Source organism: Polyodon spathula, chromosome 9, assembly GCF_017654505.1.
Source record: "Polyodon spathula isolate WHYD16114869_AA chromosome 9, ASM1765450v1, whole genome shotgun sequence".
NCBI lineage: Eukaryota > Metazoa > Chordata > Actinopteri > Acipenseriformes > Polyodontidae > Polyodon > Polyodon spathula.
This window is the reverse complement of record NC_054542.1, coordinates 1,996,134-2,011,285: the sequence shown is the minus strand read 5'-3', so window position 1 is coordinate 2,011,285 and position 15,152 is coordinate 1,996,134.

The following is a 15,152-nucleotide window of genomic DNA, read 5'->3' as shown; positions in this document are numbered from 1 at the left end:
TATTGGGTTAATCATACAGTAAGTGCATGTCTGCTAGCAGTAATAGCTGTGCAAGGACACAATTCATTCTTACAACTGAGAAGTCGGTAAGGATCATATCAACCTTACTTAGAGCGGCAGAGTAATACAAATATTAACACTTACACAGCTCTGCTCTGCTTTTTATTTCTTGAACATTGATTTAAGTTATTTAAATAAACGTTTATAAACCCGTTTTAGTTTTGTTTTGAGAATGCACCAATTGCTTACATCTTCAAATCATTTAGGTTGTGTTCCCTCCCTTACGGAAATAACCTATAGAAAGTCCTATAGTAAATTGGTCGTCCTATAGAATTTCCTATAGGATTTCTTTAAACCCCTTTTTAGTCCTATAGTACTACTGTAGGGAGACCCTTTTGAGTACTATAGGAGGATATTTTATTTAAAGAATCCTTTAGGATTTCTCTAAACCTTTTTAGTCCCATAATGTCCTATAGTACCACTAAAGGATCCTATAGGATATTTCTGTAAGGGCTAGCTTTGTAAGAGTGTTATCACAAATAGCATGGCACTCAGATTCAACCCACATTCTCCTGGGCACTGCGACGAGCAACATATGAAGCTCCACTGACAGATCAGAGTGCTCTCATGCACGGGTCACTGGTTTAATCCTTCTCACCTCAGTTTAGATATATTCAGGAGCAACAATCAAAATACCAGGTTCCTCACATTGCCTCCCCTTGTCATGTACCATCTGTGGACTGAGGGCTGTGCAACACTATGAGGCTCATGGATGGGTAATTAATTTGCACCTTTTGTTTTCTAGCTCAAAACATCATACACTGATTCTTAGCTCAGGATGTTAGGGATTACAAATGTTCACAACATGGTACTCAGCAGTTTTTTAAGGGAATGAAAGCTGGCCTGCAGAAATACTTTTGTATATACTCAGGCTATTATTGGTTATGACTAAGATTATAGGGTCTATTTTAATTATCTAGAGAGTGGCACTATTTAGATATTTAAATCTTTGTTAATCCTTCTGGTGTCCCGTCCCCCCCCACCCCCACCAAGGGTGATGTACTGACCTAGTTTTAACATTACTAAATATAATAAACTGTCAGGGGAATGCGGTCCAGAGAAGATCAAGTTTGATATGCTCTATTAGGATTTTGATCATTAAAAAGAGTAAGTAACTTCAAATGTAATTAGATTTTTATCCATTTCTGAATTGTTCTGAGTGTTGCTTCAATATTGAGCTATTGTCTACTGTACAGTATATCTGCCTTTATTTGTGCTTCCTATTTTGATTCAAATAATGTGAAAATATTTTTTCTGCTATGCTAGCCCCACCTTCTCTACATATACTATATGAGAATGCTTACTCCTTTGGAGTTATATTTAAGCCCATATTTAAATCTGAATATACAGTAAGTGCAAATGGAAGACAAGGGGCTAAAATGTTTATATGTTTTCACTACGTTGAAACAGTATGGTAAGGTGTGAAAGTAAAATTGAGACAAGAAAATCTTAAAACCTTGTATGGATTTCTAATGGATTATCACTTTCTCTTCAACTCTTTTCTGTAATAGTCCTGCACACAAGCCCATGCAATTATTTCTCACGCGCACCCCAATACATAAGTGCATGTGTCAATTTGTGTGAGATTATAAAGCATAGGAAAAGCAGGTGGGGCCAGCAGAGCCATGTTTGAACATGATTTAAATGGAATGATAAAGTTTAATCTGTGCTACAGAGTCTGAATCTACAGAGAGCATTCAACATAACCCCAAATTAATAAGAACGAATGCACCACTGTGAAATCCCACTTCCTAAATGCAAACAATACAAACTTACGGTGGTATGCATCATTGTGAAGGTCAGAACCCAAATGGACCCAAATGTACAGTATTTATTACTTTGGTAATGTATAGCAATTACTGTCACAGCGCTACAATTTTATTAATTCATTGTACACAGTTTAGTTTTTTACATTCCCCTGTTTTCCCGCTTTTCTGTAGTCACTGATTATGTGAACTATTGTAGAAGCGAGTAACTAAGAACTGTATAAAAGCACACATCTGCAGAGGCCTGTTATTGGCTTCAGGATGGCTGCTGTGGTTCACTTCCTGATGCAGCGACACTTGGCTCTTGTTGAGGAGAGGCAGGAACACGTTCGGAGGAGAAGGGCAAGACGAAGAAGACCCTGCATATTCAATCCCAGGGTCACTTTGTTTGGGATGCCAGAGGATGCAGTGATAAAAAGTTATCGTCTCTCCTCATCGTCAATCTAGGACCGTCATCCTACCTAATAGCTGAATTGGCAGATGAACTAGACCCCAGCATCAATCTAGGGACCGCTATCCCTGCACATGTGAAAGTGCTGTGTTCTCTGCACTACTTAGCCTCTGGTTCCTTTCAGACCACAGTTGGAATGTCTGGAGGGATAGCCCAATCCACCTTTTCCAGAGTGCTAGGCACATTTCTGGATGTCATGCTGAAAAGGGCAGGTCAAGGATACTCCCATAACTGATGGCTGGCTTTTCCTAACAACTCAATTCCATGCTGAGTGACCTCCAAGAGGACTTTGCTGACCTTACTCTGAACTATTTTTTTTTTGCTTTGTATTTTGGTGCTCCACAAATGTCATACAGCGACTACTGCTCTCTGTACTCCTACCTCTGCAGGTGCGGCCGCTAAATAGACCGATGTGCTCATTAAGACCTTGGTTGTCATAATTGCGGATCATTATTTGTGCTTGTTGAGTAGTTTGTATTGCTCTTTAGCTTAAGTACGGCGCGGGACAAAGTAATTGCTTTGCCGCAGTGCAATCAAAATTTTGCATCTCCAATTATTTGCACTGTGCCTCTACTTAATTAGTGATGGTAAAGTGCTAATTTGGTAGCGGGTGCAGAATGCCCGGTGAACACCATTTTTTATATTCATTTGTGTAACTCAGGCTATTTCATTGATGGTGCTATTTAAACAAGAACGCCATTAGAATTTATTTTCCTTGTTAAACAGATATGGCCAATGAGGCCCGTGTATTGACAAATCTGTCTTTCCACCTTGCCCTCAGTCTGTATGTTTGTCTGCTCAGTTACTATAATCCATCTGCTTGCCTACCTTTGTCTGTTTGGTTTTCAATCAGCATGTCTGTCTTTCCATGTAGCTCTCTTTTTATCTCCGTTGCTCACACTATGCATGTGATATGGTCTGCTCCAGTGTGCAGGCATCCATTTCAATTGACACCAAACCCAACAATTCTCTTCACAGCATTGCAAATCTAGTTTCATTCTCAGTCTCCCCAGTTGTTGACATTCAAATGATTTTGTTTTCTACAGAAGAAAATTTAGGATTTTTCCACTTCTCTCAGTGACTGCAGAAGCTGGCTGGGATCGCTTCAGAGGGAAGTGTGAATCTAAGTGGCTCCCTGCTGCAGTTACCTTGGCTACACAGAGGTTTCTGTTATAACTTCCCATGTTTTGACTTGCCTGCTTTTAATGAGACTTTAGGGAATACAAGAAAATAGCCTCAGAGTGTTTAAAAGCACTTTGCTTGACATCCATAAGACAGTAGCCTTAGAAATATACAGTTTATAATCACTCAGTAGCAGCAAGTGCTGGAAAAGTTAAACTGGGGAAATCTTACAGTTTTTCTCAATCGCTAAAGCACAGTTTACTGATACATTAGCACAATTCTCAAAACAGTTAATGATTTGCAAAACATCAAATACAACTGCAAAATCAAGCAAACATGGCAAATGTATTTATGCATCTGTGACAGGGTACACCCCACCCGTGTGTATTTTGTATCATGATTTAAATGTATTTGTTAAAAACACTTATTATTATTGATGTTTTGTTTGATTGTAGGGAAGGATTTAAAAGCCTTCCCTGCTAGAAACTCCTGTAGAATGCACTCGGTTCCGAAATTTCTACCTGTGCTGACCTCCAATCCAGATCTGCATCAGCATGCAATACAATAGCTACATAAAGTACTGCTGTTCACACATACCTAGTCTCAGTTCAAAATGTACCAATTATAGATGCACTGTTGATCGCCGCAGATTTGGATACACTGACAGCCCTGCTTCCCTCATTGTCATCCTGCAGTTGATGACATGGTCCACAATTGTTACAGCAATACGCTCTGGTCTCACCAAGACAAAGACCACAATCACCCCTCTGTTCACATCCACGTCCACCAACTTCTCCTGTCTGCTCCATGTTTCAGCACAGTTTGTGATTTATTTTGGGGTTAACACCAACCTTTTATGCTTGAGTGACATTTGATAATAGATTGATACATTGTGAAATGTGCATTTCCATGTGTAGAATGTCTATTTAAAGTAATGAACAGTAATTGTGAGCAGCAGCATACAGATATGTATTCAAGTGCTGGAATTGCATTAAGTGAACCATACAAATGGATTAGAATTGAGCATTTTGTGTGTTAACCAGAGAAATGTGTTCATAGTTTTGCGAATGAGAAGTCAGTTTCAGTGTGTGTGTTAACTGTTTTGAGAATTGTGCTAATAGTTTCAGAAATGAGAAAAACTGTAAGATGAAACTGAAATTAAAATGAAGCATTACTGTGCTTACTTTTTCAAATGGGGAGACAAACTACAACTAAACTATTAAGAGTGGGCAATGCAGTACAAATGCCCAAGTCTGACTGTATTTGATAAATATGAGATTAATATTATTTTAAAGTTAGAACCAGGATAAAGGTTATATTACTACATAGTGCCTGATAAATTGATCAGGTCACAACCTTATGTTTTGATATTCACTTTGTTTGGAATTAATGAAACAACTATTAATGATGCAAAGTTCAGTCTAGATGTAAAACTGTAATGTATTCATAAAAACAAAGCTTCAAAAATCATTCTTTAAATAACTTGATTGTGTAAATGTAGAATATATCTTACATTATATATATATAATATATATATATATATATATATATATATATATATATATTATATATATATATATATAACATGTGACTAGAGTGTCAGATAAATCCTCTTAAATATCTTACACTGGCAGACGCACCTCAATTCTGTCCTGAACAGCCCCTGCTTCGGTCCCTCTATATGAGTGCCAAGTTAGAGTTGAGACCAGCAAACCCATTTAACTTCTCACCTGTGGTGCATTTGAACCCCAGAGTCCAAATGTGAAAGGCAATAAAGGCAGGTGAATTATCCTGCTGTGCGCCGGCCTCTCTCAGGTAACTTTTACAATGTGGATGACTCATGGTTTAATCAAAGCTTAGAACAGAGAAATATTGCAGGGGCTATATTTGTTTTTAACTGGTTTGTTTTCTGTAACCCTTGAAATGGTAATACACAATTGGTTATGGACTTGTCCAGAGAGCGATGAACCTCAAAACTGTGAGGATTGTGTGAGGATAAAGATACACAGACCTGATTCTGCCTTTCATTGGCAAACAATAAAAATAACAAAGTACCAAGAATTAATATTATGGAACACCATTACAGACAGGCAGAAAAGTAGAAAACAACAGCTTGTGTGTGTGTGTGTGTGTGACCTGAGAGGTATGACCTGAAGCAGCTGTTTTAAAAGTAACCCTTGATCAACTGTATCACTAGCTTTTGAAAGGGCTATATATATATATATATATATATATATATATATATATATATATATATATATATATATATATATATATATATATATATATATATATATATATATATATATATATTATGTTGTATTGCTTTTTCTTATTAGGCACTGTTTGCAATAAAAAGAGGTTGGAATCAATCATATTTGAAGTCTCAAAAACATTGACATGCTGCCAGCCTAAAAGCAAATGCTTTTGATTTTGATGTTTGGAGAATATCAGGTGAACAATGTAAAATCTGCTCTGCCCATTAGTAAGTATAAATATGGTTTGAACAGAAGATAATTTTGATATGACTAATATTAACTCCTATGAAATGCCCTTTGGTAAGAGATGTTTTATATCAAAACCAGTTTTGACAATTTTCTTGTCTGGGTCAGTCTGAGCAAGATTAATTAAGTTATAACTCACTATTCAATTTATCTAAATATTGGCAGATCTAAATACCACAAGTTTTGATATTTGAAAGTAAGTAAAATGCCAGGGTTGGTCATATTTTAATATTTAAACAATAATGTTATTTTGATCAATTGAATAAACAGTTAATAGACAAAATAGTTGTTGTCATTGTTGATTACTGAAATTATTAATGTGAAGATAAATATGAATAATACTAATCTATTAAAACTTATTGCTCTTTATAAGAAATCAATGTGTTAAACATGTTTAGCAGTACAGTCCTTGAAAAACATCTATCAGTGTATCTGAATATGGACAGTATCTGAATATATCAAACATTCAGACAGATGGATTAACTTATCCCTGCTTCAAGTGATCCCTCTCGATCAATGCTGAACAATATTTATTTTTAGCCCTTCTGTAGAACATCACAGTTTGCACTCTGAAGAGCTGTGTGGTGGTTTTGCAGCTGCTGGAGAGACGGCATCAGTCACACCAGGGTGCAAATGTCTATTATACAGACAGGACGAGGGGTGGGTGACTGAGAAGTTGGTGTAGGAGGGCGCTGACCTTTAGTTGTGGTTCTAATCCTGATCAGGGGAGTTGCCAGCAGGGTAACTATTTTATTTAATACGGATAATTCTCTCATTGAACCAAAAGACAAAGACTAGGCTATGGGGCACATTGATAAACCATTTACCCCAGTACTAAATTTATGCTGTATATTTTTCTAAATAGAAAGCAAAACATTGTTTTTATATAGTTTCAAATGCATGTTATAACAGAAACAACTCTGAAGTTTAATTTAAGGACTCAAAAGTTTGCCGAATGCGTTTTCTATTAGTCATGTATCCTGAACGGTTGTATTTAGGTGTGAAGACCTTGATAAATCAGGCCCAGCATACGTAAATAGTCTATATTTCATATTTGAAAAATAAATTAAACTGATTCATGTGCAGACTTAATTATATTGGTGTGTAGTCTAATATGAGTTTCAACCATGCACATCCCAATGACCTTCAGTAGCTGCACCATGAAAAAAAAAGCCTGCTTCCCCATCATTTGCAAAATTAATTACAGTATAATGATTTTACTATACATATTATATTGTACTTCAACATAGCTCAAATCGTGTGCAGCTTGTCATGTGAAATGTATTACAAATCATGTACACACTTGAGCTTCATTATCATTGTGTGAAACCACCTGGTGTATCATACACGTCTAGTCATAATAGTACAACATTACACAAAGGGAGCTAGTTCATTCACAGAAGGTTCTTTATCTCCTTAATTAAATTTTTTTCAGACTGCTCTGTAATTGGTAGCCACAACTCTCATTATGGAAGGGCGGATGGACCATCAGTGTTCTTCTGAAGAGAGACCGGTGGGCCAAAATATCACATTTCAGAACACTCTTGCAGGTGGAGCATTTTTACATTTGAATAAAGAATACACCCACAAAGAAGAAATCTACACATCTGCATCTTTTTTAACACAACATGGAGTGCACTGGCGGATTATTGATTAGCAAGAAATAGAAAGTGTGTTTTTTAATTTCGTTGACCAACCTCGTGGTCATTGGAAATTGATTTGAAACAATATTTTGAATCTCTTCTGTCTACAACCAAGTTGTTTGCAATTGCTTCAAAATAAAGCCAGTGCTGTCTAGGAGAGCTAAGAACTGTGAAAAGATATGTTCTACATTGTAGTATTTGTATTATGTTGTTAATGGATGACCAAATGTTTTCCACAAGGAGCAGCTAAGCAGGCAGTATTGGGTGGCAGGGAGGGGGTTAATTTCCTCCCTGAAAAAAACATGTGGGCATGTGGCTGGAGCCGTGAATTGAATAAGTAATTAAATGATTGATTAAGGTTTCAGCCACAGGTGTATAAATAGGATGATCACAGGTGTTAGTGGAGAGGTAGTGATGGTGAAAGTACTGTGTGTGGGTTTCTTGTTTTTGTATTGTGTGATGTATGTAAGCACTAACTTCAGCATTTCTGGTCTCTGTCTCCTTTTCAACACACCCCATCACAGCACACACAACTCTGTCCGTTGCGTTGGCACCTGACCAGTAGTAGTGGTTGCTGAAGGGCAATAAGGCAAGCTACCCCCAGGAAACTTTCCTACAATGTAGCACACTCTGTGGGTCCCAAGCCAAGATCAGCTACTTGGCATAAGTAGGACTCACGCCGTGCCTGCATGGCTTACCCTACACTCCAGACAGCAGTGCTTTTATTGGGTGAGCAACTGGAAACCAAGAGGTACATTATAATGTGTTTTTAGTTCTCTTGGGTTTAGCAGTAAAAGTCTGAAAGACCAAAAAAGTGCAGGTGTTTATCGATCAGCAGAGAACAAAACCTGCTTGATAAGGGTTATTATAAATAAATAATAGTAAACGTTTTTATTTTGACCACAATAATGACTGACTGTCAGCATAGACTGACAGAGCATGCAACCTTGAGGAAAATGCATTGGACTACATTTTCCCATATGGGCAAATTGCAGGCACATTGCCATGTTCATAGTGAATGTGTTACAGTACGTGGGTAATTTGTCCACTGTGGAAAATCAGCTCATTGACACCTAATAAGTTTTATACAATTCCCCTTCACTATCATGGCTTTGCCCTTCAAAACAGATACATAAAATACATTACAATGAATTAGTCTGGAATTGTCATGTCCAGAAGTCATGTAAGAAAGTTACTGCTCAACTTTACAGGCATGTACAGTGTAATGAGACCCACACAATTTTCTTAATCTGGTTCCCTTCATTTCTTAATTTCAAGTCTACCAGTATTCAATATGCACACATTATCTTGATGGAATCGTGGTGGAAGAAACCCTATATATACTATACATATGATGTACAGAGATAAAAATAAGAAAATAATAATTATTAAATATATTAAAACTGATGACAGCCTTCTTAGTCTCATCTGTATCAGTCTGTGCTTGTAAAAGATGTGGGTTGAGAGGTCTTCCCAGAGTTGATTTTATTGCATAGTTGTTATTATGTTTTATTGAGCATGGACTTTTAGGTCTCTTTTTGTATTAGTATTTGCATTAGTGACATGTGCCTGTGCTGGCCCAGGCAGGAAGACAGTGAATAAATGCAACTAAACTTTATAACAGGATACTTTGCAGAATCTGTGTGCAGCCATGTATCTGTTCTGAATTTGTTGAATGTGAATGTGAATTTGTTGAATGTTGAATGTGACATATTTGCAACATTATCCACAAGGAAAATAACAGCTTGCAATGTAATAGAATTGTTCAATTGCAGTACCTTATTGCTCACTTGCAGCAGCACATCCTTGTAAATGTAATGTTTTCTTGACTAACCTGTAGTATTGCCTTCACTGCAGGGGCGCTACAGAACACAATGTGGACGTTGACTCATTTTAGAAATGACCGTAATTGCTATTGTCAGGCTGGATTGCATGGAATAAATATTCCAGAGATGTAACCTTTCAAGAATAGAACCGCTGCAGCTTTCAGCTCAAAGGTGGTTATGCATGGTGTGTGTGCATGAGAATGAGGGGAAATGCTAATTTTTTTCAGGTCGACTCGTATTTAGTCATTGTGCACTGGTTGACAGTCTCCAGGCTATTGTTCCCTATGACTAATGGCAATTGGTATTAACACCTTGATCTTTATGGTCAAATTTTTATTAATATTTATGCCCTTAAAACTTTTGAAAAATGAGGTTCAGTTATGCAATTTACTGCTTCATGGTGTCACAGTTTTCCTTGATTAATTATTTTCCTTGTTGATAATTTTGCTGTCTGAATTATTGCATTGTTTTTTTTTTTTTTTTTAGAACTTTTAAATGTAATGGTTGGCCTACCACTTTATATCATCTGTGAATGGCTATTATATATATATAATATATTATGCAAAAAAAAAATATATTGCTATATGATTGCTTAATATATATGTATATAAAAGGGCAGCATATATATCACATACTTAAGTAAATCTGCCTAAGTAACTGATATCTTAGTGTTTTTGCAGTCAGACAAATAGTATTGTGTAATTACCTCTACTATTGCAGACACCATCAAACCAAATGTTACCCTATTTTAAACATTTGTATGACATCATCCTTTCATATTTTAATTAATTAATTTTCCAAATGAACTGAAAACTGGAATCGCCAAAGAGAACATTAAGAATTGTGCATTCATCAGACATTTGTAAATACTGTTCTCTGTTCTTTTTTTTTAGAACTTTTATGTAATGGTTGGCCTACCACATTATCTTTTGTACAAGACAAAAACACAGCGCTGTCACACTGCTGCAAGCTTTTAATTAACACCAATTTATACAATTATAAGTAATACTGGGACTGCTAACTTGGAATTCACCCATTATTTATTACAGTGCTGCAAAAAAAAAATATGGCAGAGCAGAAAAAAAAATTGCTATATGATTGCTTAATGAGGACACCCACTGGTATGGAAATGTCAAATGTAATAAAAGGGCAGCATATTTACAGAAGGGACCAAATAGTCACACCCCTCTTTAAACTTAAGTAAATCTGCCTAAGTAACTGATATCTTAGTGTTTACCATGATGCAGTCAGACAAATAGTATTGTGTAATTTCTTATTATTTTTTAATGTATTTATTTATACAGGAATTTAACCCGTTGAGACCTAGATCTCATTAATAAGGGGGTTGTACAACACAATATCATGTGTGGTACTGACTTAATCATTTTAGGAGTCATAAGCAAAGGACATTCACCGAGCATGTGTGGATCCTTAATCAGGATCAAAACATTTACACAAAGCTCTAAACCATTTACAGAGATCTTTTTTAAAACATGTAAAAGAGAGACTATCAAACAAACTCCTTATATCCTGGTTAAAAGAGTTAAAAGTTTTTAGAAGCCAATAGGCAAAGGACATTTTACTTACCCAGTTTAAACCTTTAAAGGAACAAATAAAACACCCTGCTGTATTTACAAGAAATGCATTGCTTTACCCATGCTGTAGCCCATGCTATACTTATTTCATCCATTTATTGTTCAACATGTATACCTTGTTGTTTTTATATTTGTATACATATACAGTATCCTAAATCCACTGGTGTATACATTTCTCATGAACGTTTGCCAGAAAGAACAGGAATTTATTATTATCAGCATAATGTGTCCAGATTTGGTTTACAATCTTGCTAATGCTTTTTAAACTGTAAACCCGGTGGTTCATATTTCAGAATTTAGACAGGGTTTCCCTTATCTCCAGACAGGAGGTAAACTGGATTGAGATGTTCTTATAAACGTGTCAAAGGTCCCCATTTCCCCATATCTGTTTGACTAAATAATTACTTTAAACACCAGGTGCAGTCTGAGAGAAGTCTCTAATGAGGCACATCTTTACTTATTCAGTTAGTCTTTTATGTAATAACTTGTCACCAGAGCTTCTAAATGAAAATAACCAGCAAGACACTGCACCCAAGTTCCTCTCTAAGTGAAAAATGTGTGGATGGTTTCTAGTTTGTAGTAGTCTATTATACTGTGATTACTTATTTATATTGCATAATGTGTAATGTTTTATATGTTGCTGCAGCCAGCAGTTATTTCACGATTTGATAATGCACATACTTGGTACATGGACAGATCTATTTGGGTCCAAGGTGGGAGACAAGTCATAGAGCTCTACACTATGTATTGACATCCAAAAGTCAATTTTTCCTATTAGAGTGGTACGCAGGAAAGCCATATCCAATCAAAATAGCATAAGGCAGCATCAGTCACATATGATGTCACTATCAAAAAAACGCATGGGCTCTTTTTAAAAAGTCAACATCAAGTGCAAGAGTTGTTAACACAGGGATGACACATTATTGCACTGCTGTGAACAGATTAGCTTAAAATATAGCAGTGTTTGAGAGTCTACATCCACTGCTGGCTCTGCTGATGTCTATTACAGACTGTTGGAAAGGCTATTAGTCTTGGCTCGGTAGAATAGGCCATGTTGAACATGTACTATACATTACTGTGTAAGTGTCCTTATTGAGTCTTCACAGTGGAAATATTTAAATTTGTGTCAGATAGCTAAAGGATATCTAACATTTTAGATCAAACTTTATAGATTACTGTGAGAGAGTTCACTGGGCAAACAGTAATTTAAGGGCTTTAGGATCCTAGAGAGACATGATGGCACTGTCTGCAATTCAGCTTCAGGCCCATCTTGGTTAAGGGCAGGTGGAACGTTTGGCAGAGCTAATTAGATAAAGAATTTCAGGTATGATTGTTTAGTCTACCAGTCATTTCTGCCTCTACTACTTGATTAGGCTGGCTTGATCAGGGGAAACACTAGAGAATGCAAGCTGCAGGAAACCTTGTACAGCAAGTAGAACAGGGTCAATAAAGTACTAAATGGTGGGGGTAAAAAGAATTAGCCTCCTCCATAGTTTAGTGTTAATTTGAAATGATTGAAAGTTTAATGTTTTTTCATTGCTACCAATAGGCTAGGGGGAAAGAGAGACATGCTGTAACTCAATACTCATTTTGCTAAAATAGCGTGCAAACTTTGACTTAGAGACCCTGCATATGCAGTGCAGCTAGATGTACCATAAAGACATAGTCAAATGACTATGATTGGTCTCCACCACTCAGGGGCCATTCTCCTGCCCACTGGGAAGGTTATTTCCCTTCCCATTTTTATTTAATGTACTGTAAACCCAAACTGGATTACAGAAAAAAAATCTAACACTCCAACTCAATACTGGAGCCACAAAACCTAGGACATGTCAGAATAATTGCTAAAAAGCTCATTATTTATATGAAAGATACCAAATGAATGATTGCATTTTATTTTATCAGGTTGGAGCCCTATTTCCTACTGCAAGTTTCACACTGCAGCCTAAAGCCTGAAGGAACATTCTGGGCTTCAATTTTAACAAGGAAAATTGGCCACATATATTTGCCAAGAGATGAAAATCTCTTATATTGTTGCTAGATGACAAAAGTACCCGAAGTCAGATAATTTTTAGGTCATAAAAATGACTGCAAATGTATTTTTAACGATGCATAGAAACACATCTCCAGCGAAAAAAAAGAATATCAGATAATAGAGCTAAAAGCTTTTCTCCTTTCAGATATCTCTACTACTTCTGAGCATGCATTACTTTGCCTTTGAACACGAGTGTTTGAAGGGAGAGAAGGGAGAGAAAGACAAAAGGAACAGAAGCATAAAAATAAAACAAGCGCATCACTGTGGACGCATAATCAAAATCAAATTCAAACACACACGTTTTCAATACAGTTTCTACACAATAATTCTACCAGTGACTCAAGACCTTTGTTACTTGGTTCTAAGTCGTTGTTCAAAAAACTGTTCTAATTCACTGTAACCTAATGATTATTAAATTAGCACCTTTTTGCTGCTTAAAAATAAACCTGTACCTGTAAAAATGAGATAAACCACATTTTAAGCAAATTATTCAGAACAGTATTTTAAACTTAATCCAATGTTTTGGATTAGGACTACAAAATCCTAATCTAGTGCTCTGATGTATCATTCAGGTTTGTACATGTAAATTAAATGTATTTGTTACAGAGAACATGGCAGTGATACCATCTATGGAAGAAACTACATGCCTCATACAAGGGTATGTGACACAGTGCAGGTGTTTCTTATGTATAACAGGTATGAGAAGTTTAGTACAAGTTTAGTGCAAGAAAAAAATAAAAATGTTTTATAGTTCATTAAAGTGATTGTAGGTAACAAAAAAACATACATTTTTCTTGTCTTTTGCTTCAATTCACTTTGTATCAGTTTTGCTTTGAAAGAAAACAGGTATTTTCATTTTAATACATGAAATCTGGTACTATCAGTTTACTTGCCTTGTCTGACAGGAAATCTATTTCACTTTCACTTCCTGTGTCATTTTACCTCAGCAATGTCTTCAGGGTCAATCATCTTACTGGCTACAAAGCATGTCAGACATTGAGAGAGGCAGCTGGTTGGTGGCTCACTGGAAGGAAGGCCCTGAGTGATTGGGGATATTTTCACTCTCCAGGTGAAATGACCACAAATGCAAGGTTTGCAAACAATACCTAACCTAGAGTAGTACCAGCTATTGGGCAAGATTCTCAGAAATTGATTTTTAACAAATTGATTTTTTTTCTAGGATGAGTATCAAATCGTTTTTAGGTAAACAACAGATCCTGTTAATGATTATGAGCTTCACTCTGATGAGTTGTTGCAATATGTTAGCTTAATAATGTGCTATTTGTATATTTAAATGGAGGGAGTGTCTGCTAATTATACTTTTCCTTTGGACTTGCCAATGTGTCTGGGTATGTTTAATGCTGCAAACAAAAACTGTCAGGGCTTGATATTACAGGTACATAAAAGCCAATTCTGCTTATCAATAACAAAACATGTGAAAATATACTGAAATAATCTAGGCACTATAAAATGTGTTTTATTTCTTAGGAACTGCATGCCTGAATTAGATTAAACGATCCATGCCCATTTGTAATAAGATGCTAAAGGGACCAATGATATGTAATTGCTTGACAAAACAAATAATATAAAAAAGGAATAATTTCCCCTGCATTACATAAAACAAAACTAGGCTCTGTCCCACATGATCCTTTTTTTAATTAGAAAATCAAGCACTAATATTGTAACTGCAGTCTCTGTATGACTGTATATTTTCTATCTGCTCTCCTACTTAGGGTGACAATGCTGTCACAATGGTTTCAAGTGCCTTGCGTGCAGGGTGAAATGGGGTTCCTTCCATCTGGGAGAAAATTTATCATTGTGATTGATTGTAAGCCACTATCTAAATGGTTTTAAACAGCAGCTGCTTGGATTGTGGTTAGTATAGACAGCAGTGCAAAGCAGGGAAGCCACAAGTCATTGGAGAGCCAGCTTGGGGTCCCTCATGGAACAACTCATTCTTGAATAATCAATGCTGGCACTAGGGGCGCTGCATGATGGTTTTGTGATCTGTCTAGTCAGGAATGCTTCTGGAAAAATATTTTGCAAATCTATATATACAAGAATGGGAAAGTGAGATTAAATTCTTACCAAAAATGTAACAATTACCACAGGACTATTAAAGGTTGACAGAAGGGAAACTGGATTGCTTC